The sequence below is a fragment of the Hibiscus syriacus genome, unplaced genomic scaffold, assembly GCF_006381635.1.
Source record: "Hibiscus syriacus cultivar Baekdansim isolate YM2019G1 unplaced genomic scaffold, ASM638163v2 tig00111837_pilon, whole genome shotgun sequence".
Taxonomy (NCBI): domain Eukaryota; kingdom Viridiplantae; phylum Streptophyta; class Magnoliopsida; order Malvales; family Malvaceae; genus Hibiscus; species Hibiscus syriacus.
In genome coordinates this window covers 11620075-11633032 of record NW_024063194.1, presented here as the reverse complement: position 1 = coordinate 11633032, position 12958 = coordinate 11620075, and the positions used below count along the sequence as shown (strand labels likewise).

The following is a 12958-nucleotide window of genomic DNA, read 5'->3' as shown; positions in this document are numbered from 1 at the left end:
GAAAACTTTTTTCTCTACTTATGAAAATTTTCACTTAAATATTCCCTTGCGAATCAACATTTTCGCATTATGTTATGATGATGCATTGCAAAAAAATGACAAAAAATTAGAAAAAAAATGAGTTAGTATAAGTAAGATAATCAATACATATAAAAGTGCTATTCAAAAATGAATATAACACCTACCCCATCATGGTATTTACCTAAGCATGCTTTTATTAAATATCAATCCTACTTATACATGTTTTCTACCTGACATACTTTATTTTCAAGAAATTAATCCTATTTGTATGGTATCTAATTCACAAGTTTCAAAAGAAATCTATTCTATGAATTTAAAGCAAAATGTAAAGGTTTAAAATCGCTCCCCTTTCGTGAACACTTATTTCGGTTCCTACTAACGGACAGAGGTTCTTTATGGTTCTACTTAGGGTGGCCATTCCATGGTTCACTATATGTATGGTTTCGGCTTTAACAGGGAAATGTACTCGAATTGTCCTTGTTGTCGATACCCCTTTGGCCTGCCAATCCCTCAATCTTCAGCTATTATAGGTTAAATGGATCAAGTTCAATTCGAGGAGATTCACTTCCTTATACCCATATTAGGAATAAATCCCTATAAAGGTATAAGGCATGTGTACCCCAGAGGTTATTTGCTAAGGCTCAACAAAGAATAAATTCTTACGAGAGTAAAGCGTTCACCCCTACTTACTTGGGACGAAGCTTGGGTATAGAGCTTATTTAATGCAAATGCACGTGAGGTGTGAGAGGAGAACATACAAACCTTTGACAAAAACAACGAGGTGATAATAATCTTCAAAAAGAGAAAATCAATGAAGTTGCAACCATGAAGTCAAACATCAGTACAACTATTTATATAAAAATGAACGATAAATTAACCAATGTTCAACGAAAAGGATCATAAACTAATTATGGACTTGAATACACAATTTCCACCACAATGACAACATATAAACTATTACGGTCTGACTCTCTAAAATGATCCCTAATAGAGTCGCCAAGTTGTCATAATCATTTTTTATTTTTTTATATTTTAAAAAACAATTATGAATTTATTAAGAAACTGTGATTTTTAATTAATTGATTAAATTGATTAGGAGTCACCATCGACCTTTAGGTTAAGTACGCCAAGTACCTAAAACTGTCTTTTAAAACAATTTAGGAAGTAAAATCATTTAAAAGATAAAAACTAGTATGCATTTATCAAAAATTTATTTTTTAGGATCCGTGAGTCGATTACGCGTGGGGAAGGATTAACACCCCACAACGATCAAAATTGGTACCTGATCACTTACACATTGTTGTAAATAGTGGACATCATAAATTCGAATCAATATTTAAGGTATGATCATTTTATTTAACATTGAATAATTTGTTTTGAATTAGGGAATATTCCTTAGCTTGAAAAGAAATCATGGGGTTTTCATATACTCCAATGGGAAGACTATCCCACTTACTTATCCTTTACACGAGAAATGTTCCCCTCTCCAATGTAAAAAACCACAATCTAATATAAATTTAATATTGGTAACTATATAAAATAAATTACCATTTAAAGAAATATATATTGCATCCTTTAAATTAAAATGAAAAAAATTATTTTTTATTTTATAAAAATAAACTCGATTTATTTAGGCTCACTGGATCTATGATGGAACCCTTCGAACGCTGGCGAGTAACTCCGACCGAAGGTATACCCCCTTTTTATTTCTTTTTTTGTTTTATTTTTTGTTCTATTTTTTCTTTCGAATCCTCCCATGATTTTTGTTCGATTCTCGCCCCCGAAAAATGGCTACTTTCCCCTTTTTTATGGTGGTTCGGATGTGTTTTGGTAAGTTCAATGACGGTTCCCCGATTTTTTGGGTATGGCTCCCGAATTTTTCGGGATTAGTCGGGATTTAGTGATTTTTTAATGGGTTTCAGATTTGGTGGGATTTTTGACTGACTTGGTGTATTTTGTTTAATGTTTAGCTGGATTTGCTGACGATGGAGGCTCTGGGGTTCATCGGCGATGCCTCACACGACGGGGATGTTGAAGGGTAGGCACGTGCATCTTACACGCCCATCATACGATTTATCTTACTGGCGGCGATGGTTGCTGTTGAGGGTTTAGGAAACCCTAAATTTATAGCACTGATCTAGACCATTGGATGGGTCCAGATCGTGCGACAGAGAGTAGTGCAGCCCTTGAGAGGGTTTCAAAACCCTAATAGTCTCCTTTTGTAGACTGTTAGATTTGATCTTGATTAGATCTAACGATTTTAGATGAGCGGTGCTAGGCTTGAGATAAAAACCCTAATCAAGTTTGGGTCTGCCAGTGGGCTTTGTTCCTGGGCCGAGTGAACAAATGTATCGGGCTTGGATCCTTTGTAATTATTGGCATTAGGGCCACTTTTTTAACTTGAAAAATAATAAAATAATATTAGTAATAATAATAAATAAAGATAATAATAATAATAAAAACAACTCGGATGAAAACGGGTGTCAATATTTCTAATATCGACGCTTGGGCCTTGCTAATTTTTTAAAAGTTCAATTCGAATTCTAGGAGGTTAAGGGAATTCTTACTATTGTAAGCATTAAAGAATAACTCAAAAACTTGGTGCCTGATTGTAGCCATATCTGAAATAATCTCATAATCTTTCCTTGTGCAAATAATAACATTCATCATTCTTCTAGCAGAAGCTATCAAGTGGAAAAAAACGAGTATTCCAATCACCTTCACTGAACCACCATAGTCTAGATTTCTATAGCCAATCACGTTATTCCCTTCGATATTCGGTCCAGAGATGAGATTTCAATTATACAAGTTTTTGATGCAAATTAGGCTCGACAGTCCCATTCTAAATCTTTTTTATCCAGAATTGAAATATCATTTTCGATATCAGAGGTTGATGTATTATTTCCTCCCTTTGACATTCCTAACTAGCTATTGAATGACAACTTTGAATCTTTGAGCATCCATAAATTCTCAGTCTAGGATTTGACCACTTAGAGTTCCCAAAAGTTTTCATTACTATTTCAACAAACACATCTTCTTCCAAGTAGTAATTAAAGAATCTAAAAGGTTTAGGATCCATTCAATAGATTCCTCATCTAAATGTACCATGTTATGGTTGGAGAGTGATTTGTCCAAAAACCTTTGTGAGATATTTGGGAAGGCAATCTCGAAATATGTTGTTATCAAGAAGAGATCTAGCCGAACAAAATTTGAGGGGTCTTGATTGTTGCTCCAAGTGAACCTACCCCTTGCAAAGGGTGATTGATTAATCTAGCCTCAAAAGCAAAAATTTCTAAATAGTTCTACTATTTCTATATTGATAGAGAAACCCAACTTCTCTTTTAGATCGAGAAACATGTTGAAGTCACCCTCAATGCACCAAAGAATCGAAATCTCTTTAAGAAATTCTAGTAATTTCACTAAGAATGAACTCTTTTAAGAATCTTCAGCAGGGCTATAAAGATTGACCAAATTGTATCTAAAATTACTAGAATGAAAACAACCAATGAACGCAATAAAACGAGGGAAAACTAAGTGTTCAAAGACCTTAAAAATACTTGAGTCCCTTGTGCTTAGCAAACCCCCTGAAGCCCTAACAGATGGTGAAACAAAAAATTTAAAATTGTCCCTTGCCACATTGTAACACCTTAAATTCTAGGCTAGTAGTTTCAGGTTTACCTGAGAGGCATGTGAGCCTGTGAATTTCATAATTTAAGTCGTTGGGCTTAATTGGGTTGGAATTGAGTCCAATTAGCCATAAAAAGGAGATTTTTGAATGATAGAAGGATGAGAAATGATTAAAAGAATAATTATCCCTTTTTAAAAGAATAGAGATTTTATCTCTCTTATTTCATCTTCTCATTTTCATTTCTTTTTTTTTTCTTCTTTCTTTCTCCATCTTCTTCCTCCATAGCAAGTGCCTAGCTAAAGGTAAATGATCAATGTTTCTTCCATATTACCTTAAGCTTCAAATTCGTCCTTGACCTTCCTCAATTCCATCTTGTGTTAAGAAACCTTTGCCTTCATGCTTGTCTAGAGAAAAAGGTGGAGAATCAACCCAAGTTCAAAGAGGAGAGTGTTGGGTGGTTAAAGGAGCTCTATTTCGAGATTCAAACATTAAGGTAATGTATTTCTAATATTTTTTTGGTGTTAAGGCTTTCATAATCATAAAGTGTAACATCCTAATTATTGGGTCAGCGACTAGAATGTAAGATTGTTAAACTTAGTGGTTTAATAAGAATAATTTGAAAATTTAAGGATTTATGGTGGAATTTATCTGTAGGACTTGATAGCTATTTTGGAGTTATGGAGAGGGAAAAATGGTATTTTCATGTTAAAGGATAAGTATCTCTTTTATTTAAGAGATAAACATGTGTTTTGGGAGAAAAATCTGGAACCTTTCTTTCTCTCTTCTTCTTCGTGTCTTCCTCCATCAAAGGTAGGATTATGAAATTTTTGGATTTTCTTTAAATTTTGGTTGGGTAATGGAAGTTTGGGTGTTGTATAAGCTTAAGGAAAGCTTATATAGGATTAAAACAACAAGAAAAGTAAATTAGAGATGAAATTGTAAAATGGGTTTATAAATGAAATTTTGTTATGGAGTAGCTTTTGAAGTTTTAATGAGATATTTGACTTGTCAATTATCTAACTTAAGAGTTAGGAGTGTTAGAATTGGTTAAGAACATGTTTGAAATTTTGGTATGATTTTGAGATTCAAGTGTTCAAATGGGATTTTGAATAATTAAAAGTAATAAAGGAAGTCAAGTTAGTGTGGATGTATAAGGGGGAGTTTAAAGGCTTAATGTGGGATAAAAATAAGAGATTTAGGAAGGTTTTGGGTGAATTTCGAAGTGAAAATGGCCATTATGGGCTTCGAGTATCGGTACCGTTAGAACAATACTGATACTTCAAGGGATAAATCTGTGTATTTCTTAGGGTAGTATCGATACTAGTTGAAGAGGATATCAATACTGTGTGGGTAGTATCGATACTAGGGGATGGTATCGATGCCATTTTTAAGATACGATTACAGAATGCCAAATTAGTATCGGTACCTTAAGGAGGTATCGATACCCTTGAAGGGAAGCATCGATACTGTAGGGGTAGTACCGATACTTCTAGGCATGAAATGGAAATTTAGAGTTTCTTGCATCACAAATTATTCTGATTGGATATAAACGATTCGAAGAACGATATTGATTTCGATTGTTTTGTGTAGTGAGTGAACGTAATCAACTTTTGGTCAGCTCTACATATTAAGTACCAATTCGAAGGTGTTAAGGATTTTGCTTAGAACTTCAGTAAGGCAAAGGTGAGTGCAACTTCTTTGTTTTGTAACAAAATTGAGGAAGGCTGGCAATAAGCCAACCTCAGTGTTTTCGATCGAAAACTTTATAATTTCTTTTATGTTATATTGCAATGTTTTATTCAATTTATATTATACAAGCTATATTTTGTGATTATATGATTATGGAAATGTGAACTTTGAACAAGTGAATGTGAAAAGACTCTATGTGAGAGTAACTATGTGAATAAGAAACACTTCGAATAATGATTGAACATTATTATGTGATTAATAGCCCAAAGTATATGTATGAGGATTAGAGGTATAGTTGGCATGCCAAGAGTCGAGGGTTTTATGTGGTCCTTCGGGATAATTATGTGGTCATTCGGGACAAATATGTGGCACTTTGGTGTAAATCTATGTGGTCCTTCGGGACAATTATGTGGCACTTCGATAAAAATTATGAGCTGTGGTGACAACATTAGTGCACAACCTCAATGTACTCAAATACCTAGCGTTCTTAGTAGTATAGCTTGGGCATTTGGAACAAATATATACAAAGTGAATACTATTTATAAGTATACCGTTTAGATATGGAAAAATAAGTTGAAATACTTTATAAAATTGTTCCGATAAAAACCAATAAATGTTTCATTTATTAAGTTAGCACTCTTAGTAATTGCCTCACTAATTCATAGACTTAGCGTGTGATATTTCTCACGCGTTGGTTTGAAGAAAGCGGAAGATTGAGTTGTCGATGATAGTATACCGTGAAGATCAGATCAAGACAAATTAAATGTAGGTTTTTGTTAAATTTGTTAATTGTTGGCATGTATTATACGTTTAATTTGAAATGCTATGATTTATTTTGTAAACTCATATATATTTTGTAATTCTGTACATTATCAAATCTTTATGTAAATATGAATGTGAAATGCTTTTCTTATTTAAATTAAGGTTTATACTTTTTATCTTGATCCAAAATTTTAAATTGTTCCTAATTGTGAATCACATGTGTTTTGAAAAGTCAATGTGACACCTCAGATTCGTATTTGGGTTGGGTACAGGTTAGGAGTGTTACATAAAGTTTTGTTGAGATTTGGGTTTTTAAGCATTTATATGGTTTACGCTTGATTTTATGATTAGACGATGAAATTGATGTAAAACATGTGTTTTTATGATACTCTAAGACCCCTAGTAACCCCCTAAAGTTTTAGTACATGATTAGAAACTAAACTAAAACATTTGGGATGATTTTTGGGTGTTTTCTAAGCCTAAGTAAGACATTTCTAGGTTTGAGTATCGATACTGGATGAAAATATCGATAATGAAAGATTTAGGACAAAATCTAGGGATTTCAGGCAGGGAGTATCGATACTGATGGGGAGAGTATCAATACTGCCCCTTCAGTATCGATACTCAAGGTGTACAGTATCGATACTGAACCTTATTTTCATCAACAACAATCATTTTAGTACCAACACTCATAGGGGTATCGATACTTGACCCTAGGGTATTGATATTGCAAGTAGAGTATCGATACTACTCACTTTGGATTATTAGAATTGACCTATTTAAGGCCTGTATGAGTTAGGGATAGTCCATAAGGATATAACTTAGTCCGTGAGGGACATAAATGGCAAAAAGGGGTCTAAAGATACTTGTATTAGTGGGTTACAGCTAGAGTAACTATAGTGGGCATAATGCGTCCGAGTATCTTTAGTTGAACACGTAACGAATAAATAAGAATGAAGGATCTTTGCGGAGGATGTACCGATAACAATATGATGAAACAACCATATTATGAAATAACGAAATTATGAGCGACACGAATGTTACTAAATAGTGGATGTACAGTTGTCCCCCTAATTCGAGGGTGAATTGAGGGAAAGCATAATAAGAACGATTAGAGTGTCATTACCTAATAATGAACCCAAATTAGGGATCGGGCTAGCTAGTATCACAACTAGTGAATAACAAACACAGAGATTGTCTAGAAATCATGAAACCTAGAGAGACATAAATGAATATAACACCCTTAAGTAATGAATGATCAAGATAGAGCCGCTTAATAAACCATTAGCAGTAATAGAATAATAAACCTTCGCATAAAATTCTAGATGAGAGAACAAGAAAGATAACATCTAGTGAAGGGTTGACCTCACTTTAATGTGTCTAGCTATGCTAGAGTGTAGTTAGACTACCTTAGTTTCCCTGGTGAGGCATTGTCAGTGCGCGAGGCACCTTAGGGGTTAACTAGGGCATGAGGCCTGAACACACACGAGGAGTGGGTTAACGATGTCAATGTTGTGTGGCCTTTGGGCCCTTAGATATGCATGTATAGTTGCTTCAGTCCAGTACAACAGATATCTTTAAAGCCTAGCTTGATGGTTATGTGAGACCGAGCCAATTCTTTAGTTGAGTGAGAATTTTACCGATTGCTATGTTATGATCATGATCCCCCTCCATGATCTACATGACAACTATGTGAGGACCAAGAGATCATTCAACAACTTAGTGCAAATTTCACTTATGCTATGTGACAACGGGTTCCCTCAGTTAAGTACTGTCTGATGGCTATGTGAGACCAGATACTACTCAATGTGGCATTTAGATGATGCATACTAGAGTTAGTGTTGCATTTAGATAATGCACAAGAGTGTCAGTGTCACATTTAGATAATGCATAGCTGTTACAATGATTAGGATTAATGACCCTTTAATGGTGTACTCATGGCGAGGCCCTTAGCAGAGGATTAAGGGAAGCATGAAACTCCTACTTCAGTGATATAACAAGTAAACCCTCAGTAGTTAGCAGTTGATTAAGATTAGCGATTATACTGCTAGGCATTGTAAGCTCAGCGTTAAGATGTTTTCCGTTCGCAGGTTAGTACCCAAAGCCGTTCGTGGAGCATTGTCGCAGCAGGACTTCCAATATCCTCTTCAGAGTACTGTATTGTAGCTTTAGTGAGCATATGTATTCATAGAACCTCTTCAGAGTCACACAGCTCCGGTTAATAAAATATTTTATAACAATTAATTATGTTTAGTCTTGATACCATTGTGTGTTTTAAAATGGAAATGAATAGGTTTAAAAAAATTAGGGGTTGCAACAGCGGCTTAATGTGACATTTTAGGCTTATTTGGGTTTAGGGTGTTACACACATTTTCTGTATCAATTTAAGACCAAACTCACCTTTTTTTAGTTTCCTAGATAAACACAAAATTAGCCTTATATTTTAAAATAACACCCCTAATAGCCCTTATTTTCTCGTTTCGCCTCAAACCTAGGACATTCGAAGTGATTAAAGACAAACTCGTTATAAGAAATATAGATTAAACCCTGTAAAAAATTCATTAGCTTCTGTAAAGCTCAAGTTCGAGCTCACAAACCTTTTTCATGACAAATCCCTACCACCTTTAAAAGGAAAACCCAGTAAATTACCTACCTCCCAGACTTCTTCCTCTTCATTTTGTTCCTTTGAGCGATACTCCTCAGGTCTTGCATGTTGAATGGAATTCACAGGATAATAAAAGGGGACGCACTACAGCAAAACTGTTCTGTAGCGGCGTTTTTAGCGGCGTTTGTTGATAAAACGTCACAAAAGTATTACATATAGCAGCGTTTTCAATCCAAACGCCATAAATTGAGACTTTAGCGGCGTTTTTTTGAAAACGCTGTAATAGAGTATAAATATAGTAGCGTTTTTGTTAAAAACGCCGCCATAGGATGGTATATAGTGGCGTTTTTTCAACAAACGCCGCAATTAATAATAGTTTTTGCGTCGTTTTTAGACAAACGCCATAGAAAGGTTAAACAATAGCGGCGTTTATAGTAAAAATGCCGCAATATAGTAGACATGTAGCGGCGTTTTAGCTAAAACGCCGCAATATAGTGTTAATTTAGCGGAGTTTATACCAAAAATGCCGCAATAGAGTGGTAAATTAGCGGCGTTTTTTGTATAAACGTCGTAAAAACATGAGATATAGTGGCGTTTCTAGACACAAACGCCGCAATATATATGGACATTAGCTGCATTTATTAAAAAAGCGCCCCAATAGAGTATAACTCTAGCTGCGTTTGTATTACAAACGCCGCAATTGTTACTTAAATCCTACGCGAGCATTTCCCCCCTTCAAATCTCATTCTAAACCTAATTTCTTCGAAAACAAATGCTCTCTGTTTCCATTCGAATCTATTTTAGTCAAATTTCTTGCTTCCTTGATATAATTCCACTAACCTTGCAATTTCTTCTATTGCCTCTTTTTCTAAATTTTTCTCGCTTCTTTCTTTGTTCTTCTTCTTCTTTCTCTGGAAATCTTAAAGTTTTGAAGAGTTGAATCGCTATGGTCACCAAAATCCCAGCCTTGGGAGCAATGTAAGTTTCTGTTGTTCTTTTCGATCAATTTGTAGAAAATCTTAAATCTACTTCCTTATTCGACGGATTACACTTTTATCACCTCGTTTACCGACTGTTTCTTTTGCTAGATTTTAATCTTTTGCGTGAAAACCTAGAATTTCTTGCTCGAAATGATGAAATGTCAACATGCTACCTTAGTTATTGATTACTTGTTTAATTTATTTTCCTAATTCTATTGCCTTCTGAACTACTTCTCCATTGAGTTGACATATAGAAGTTAATTTTTAAAAATGGAAATTATGCTGATGAGTTTGGTTGTAGATACATTGAATCATGCAGGAGGTACGGTGTCGCACCGAACTCTGGATTTTTATCTTCTCTCTTTAAGGTTTGTCCCGACTCCCGATAAGTTATTCTTAAATTTTAGTATCGCAACATGTATTCTGTATGTTTCCCAATGCTTTGAAATGAACTCTTGAGTGTTGAGAAATTAGACGAATGTGGTCAGAGCTTCTGATCATTAGATTAGAAACCTCAAATTAGCTTTCCAGGCTTGTGATTTTTCTGATCATTCAGTCGTGCTATCAGTGTATTTCAATTGCAACGTTGAATATGATATGGAGAATTGAATATTCGTTACAGCTGTATTGATGGCATTGACTTGCCTACTGAGGATGTTGGCCACGCCTTGCAATTTCTAGAATTTTGTGAAGCTTTTGGAGAGGTGAACTTGTTATCTGTTTGTTTAGCATGCATCTTAATAGGTTAAAATTTGCACTCTTTTTAGTTCTGTATTCTCTCTTGGTAGTTTTGTTTGATTTCAGGTTCTCAATATGAAGAAAGGGCAATCTCAGTTGATACTTAGAGAGTTACTTACTGGAAAAAGCAAACGCAAACACAAACTACGTTATCCTTCGATTGTGCAGTTTCATATTCGACTGCTTTCCATGATGCAAAAGGATTTGGGAAAAGAGTATTCATGTTTAAATAGATAGTCATAAACATTCAGTTCCTTGTTTTAATTGGTGTATTGATCATCTGAATTAATTCTCTGTGCAGGTATCCTTGCCTTAGTCGGGATTTAAGTGAAACTTCATGGGCTCAAGTTCTTGGAAATACATCAGTGATTCTCAAAAACCATTAAAGCGGTCACTGTCGGATTGCTTAGATATGAGTGATGATAGATATGAGAAATTAAATTCCTCTAAAAAACTGCGACTCTTAAATTTTCTATTCGATGAATCTCTTGTCACCACGTAAGTCATAAAGTTCTTTCAATAAATTCTGGTCATGTTTTTCTTTTTAGATTCTTAAGTAAAATGTATTGATAAAAAATTTCACAATTCTTCCCTTCAGAGAATTCAGAAGCTGGATTTATGAACAAAACTCGAAATTTGTCGAGAAAGAAAAGAAAATGAAAGAAAAACTTCTTTCTCGGAGATAGAGGGTAGTGAAGTCAATATGACAACTTAGCTCAAGCAAATGCTAGTGTTAATGTTAAAGTTATGCCTTTGCTTGTCTGATCATAATTCTTTGAATAGGAGAGAAACATGGAAAAAGAGATGAAGCAGAAGTTGCAGGATGAGATAGCCAAAGCTATTATCATGAAAAATGGTGCACCTCTTTCCATTTCGGAGAATGAAGAGCTTATTTCTAGAATCAAGAAAGAAGTGGCACAAACTCTTGAAGTGGCCTATACTCTTGCAGGTACATTGGAAGTGTCCGAGACAGTGGATGAGGGTATGTTCTGTTACATTGTCCTTAATAGTTGCACAAATGGATCCCTCTTTGCATATTTTGGCTGACACATTTTACCTTGCTAGTGATGCCTAAACAGGAGGAGGATTGTCGATCAGATGCTGTTAGATCGGAGCCAATATTTTGGGACGGCCATGGTCATAAGTTTTTCAAATTCTGGAGATTGAGAGGCCACTTGGGTGAATCCAATATTCTGCTTCAAGGTTTGTCATATGCTTTGATTATCCAAAATCCGGGTTTCATCAGCTTGTCAACCGAATTGCCATTTCATTTGTTTCCGCTAATGTGCAGATATCGAGGTCGGGGATTCAGTTGCAGCAAAAGAACAATGGTACAGCTACAGCACCGAACAAAATGCTACGGTTGAAAAATATTTTTCATCTTTCAGGTATCAAAAGATGATTTTAACCGCCTACCTCTTTTCAAAAATGTCATTTAGACTTGATCATGGAAATATGGCAAGATCAAATAAGTCAGAAATAGACCATATTTCATGTTCTTGGGATACTATTGCTGTACATCTTTCATGGCCAGAATTCATCTTATGACATTGTTAGGCTATTTTTCATTTTTATCTATGTTGCTCGGACTCTTCATTTTTATCTAGCCACACCCCGGTCCGACACTCATACCCCAATCCGAGTAACATAGTTCTTGATTGGTTTCTTCATAATGGATTTCATTAATTTGTCATTTTGTTTTGCAGGATGCAAAGGAAATGAGCAATCTATATTGCCTCATATAATTTCAAGAAAATACTGTAGCTACATCATAGTTTTATCTATCTATCTATTTATATATATGTGTTCCTCCAAACAAATCATGTTTGTATCCTCCCGTGTGTGTTACTAAAAGAAACCAAGTTATGATCTTTCAATGCAACGGAGAGGAAGCTATGGTTTATGGTCTTATACAAGATCAGTGTGTATTTTACGTACTTTCTTTGGCCCATTAAGGTTTCTCTTTAGAGAAGGCAAAATTGGCCCAATAAGTCAAGTGGGTAAACTGATTAGACCATTAGGCCAACCTAGATTTTAATTTGAAATCTACGGTAAATATTATAGTATAGGGTAAACTCATCAATCTCATATGATTAGTTTGTTTAGATAATTGTTTTATTCAAATTTGTCAAGTCGACGTGACAAATTTTAGAAAGATATAATTATTTTATTAGAATTTGTCATATTGGAGTGATAAGTTTTAATAAAAAATATATTTTATTGAAATTCATTATATATGCGTGAAGGGTTTTATTGAAATTCGTTATATATGTAGAGAGAGCAGCAGTGGAAGCGGAGAAAGAAGCAGCGGCAGCACAGAGAGAAGCAACATATCAGCAGAGATGTGAAGAATTTGAAAAACGACTCAATGATATGATGCTAATGATACAGAAAACGCAACCTCAAAATCCACCATCATAGTCTCATTTATGTATGTTATGAGCATTCTGTTAATGTTATTGAAACTTGTTTAACTGAACTTATATTATGTTAATGAAAATTTATATTTATTATATTGGATTTGATGTTGTTTGT

At 34.6% G+C, this 12958-nt stretch overlaps 1 long non-coding RNA gene across 1 annotated transcript; it reads left to right on the top strand.

The window, feature by feature from the left end:
- Window positions 1-10307: 10307 nt before the first annotated feature.
- Window positions 10308-10779, top strand: LOC120171900. Its single transcript, XR_005520913.1, has 3 exons — window positions 10308-10389; window positions 10490-10638; window positions 10725-10779. It is a non-coding gene; the product is annotated as an uncharacterized LOC120171900 (long non-coding RNA).
- Window positions 10780-12958: the final 2179 nt, after the last annotated feature.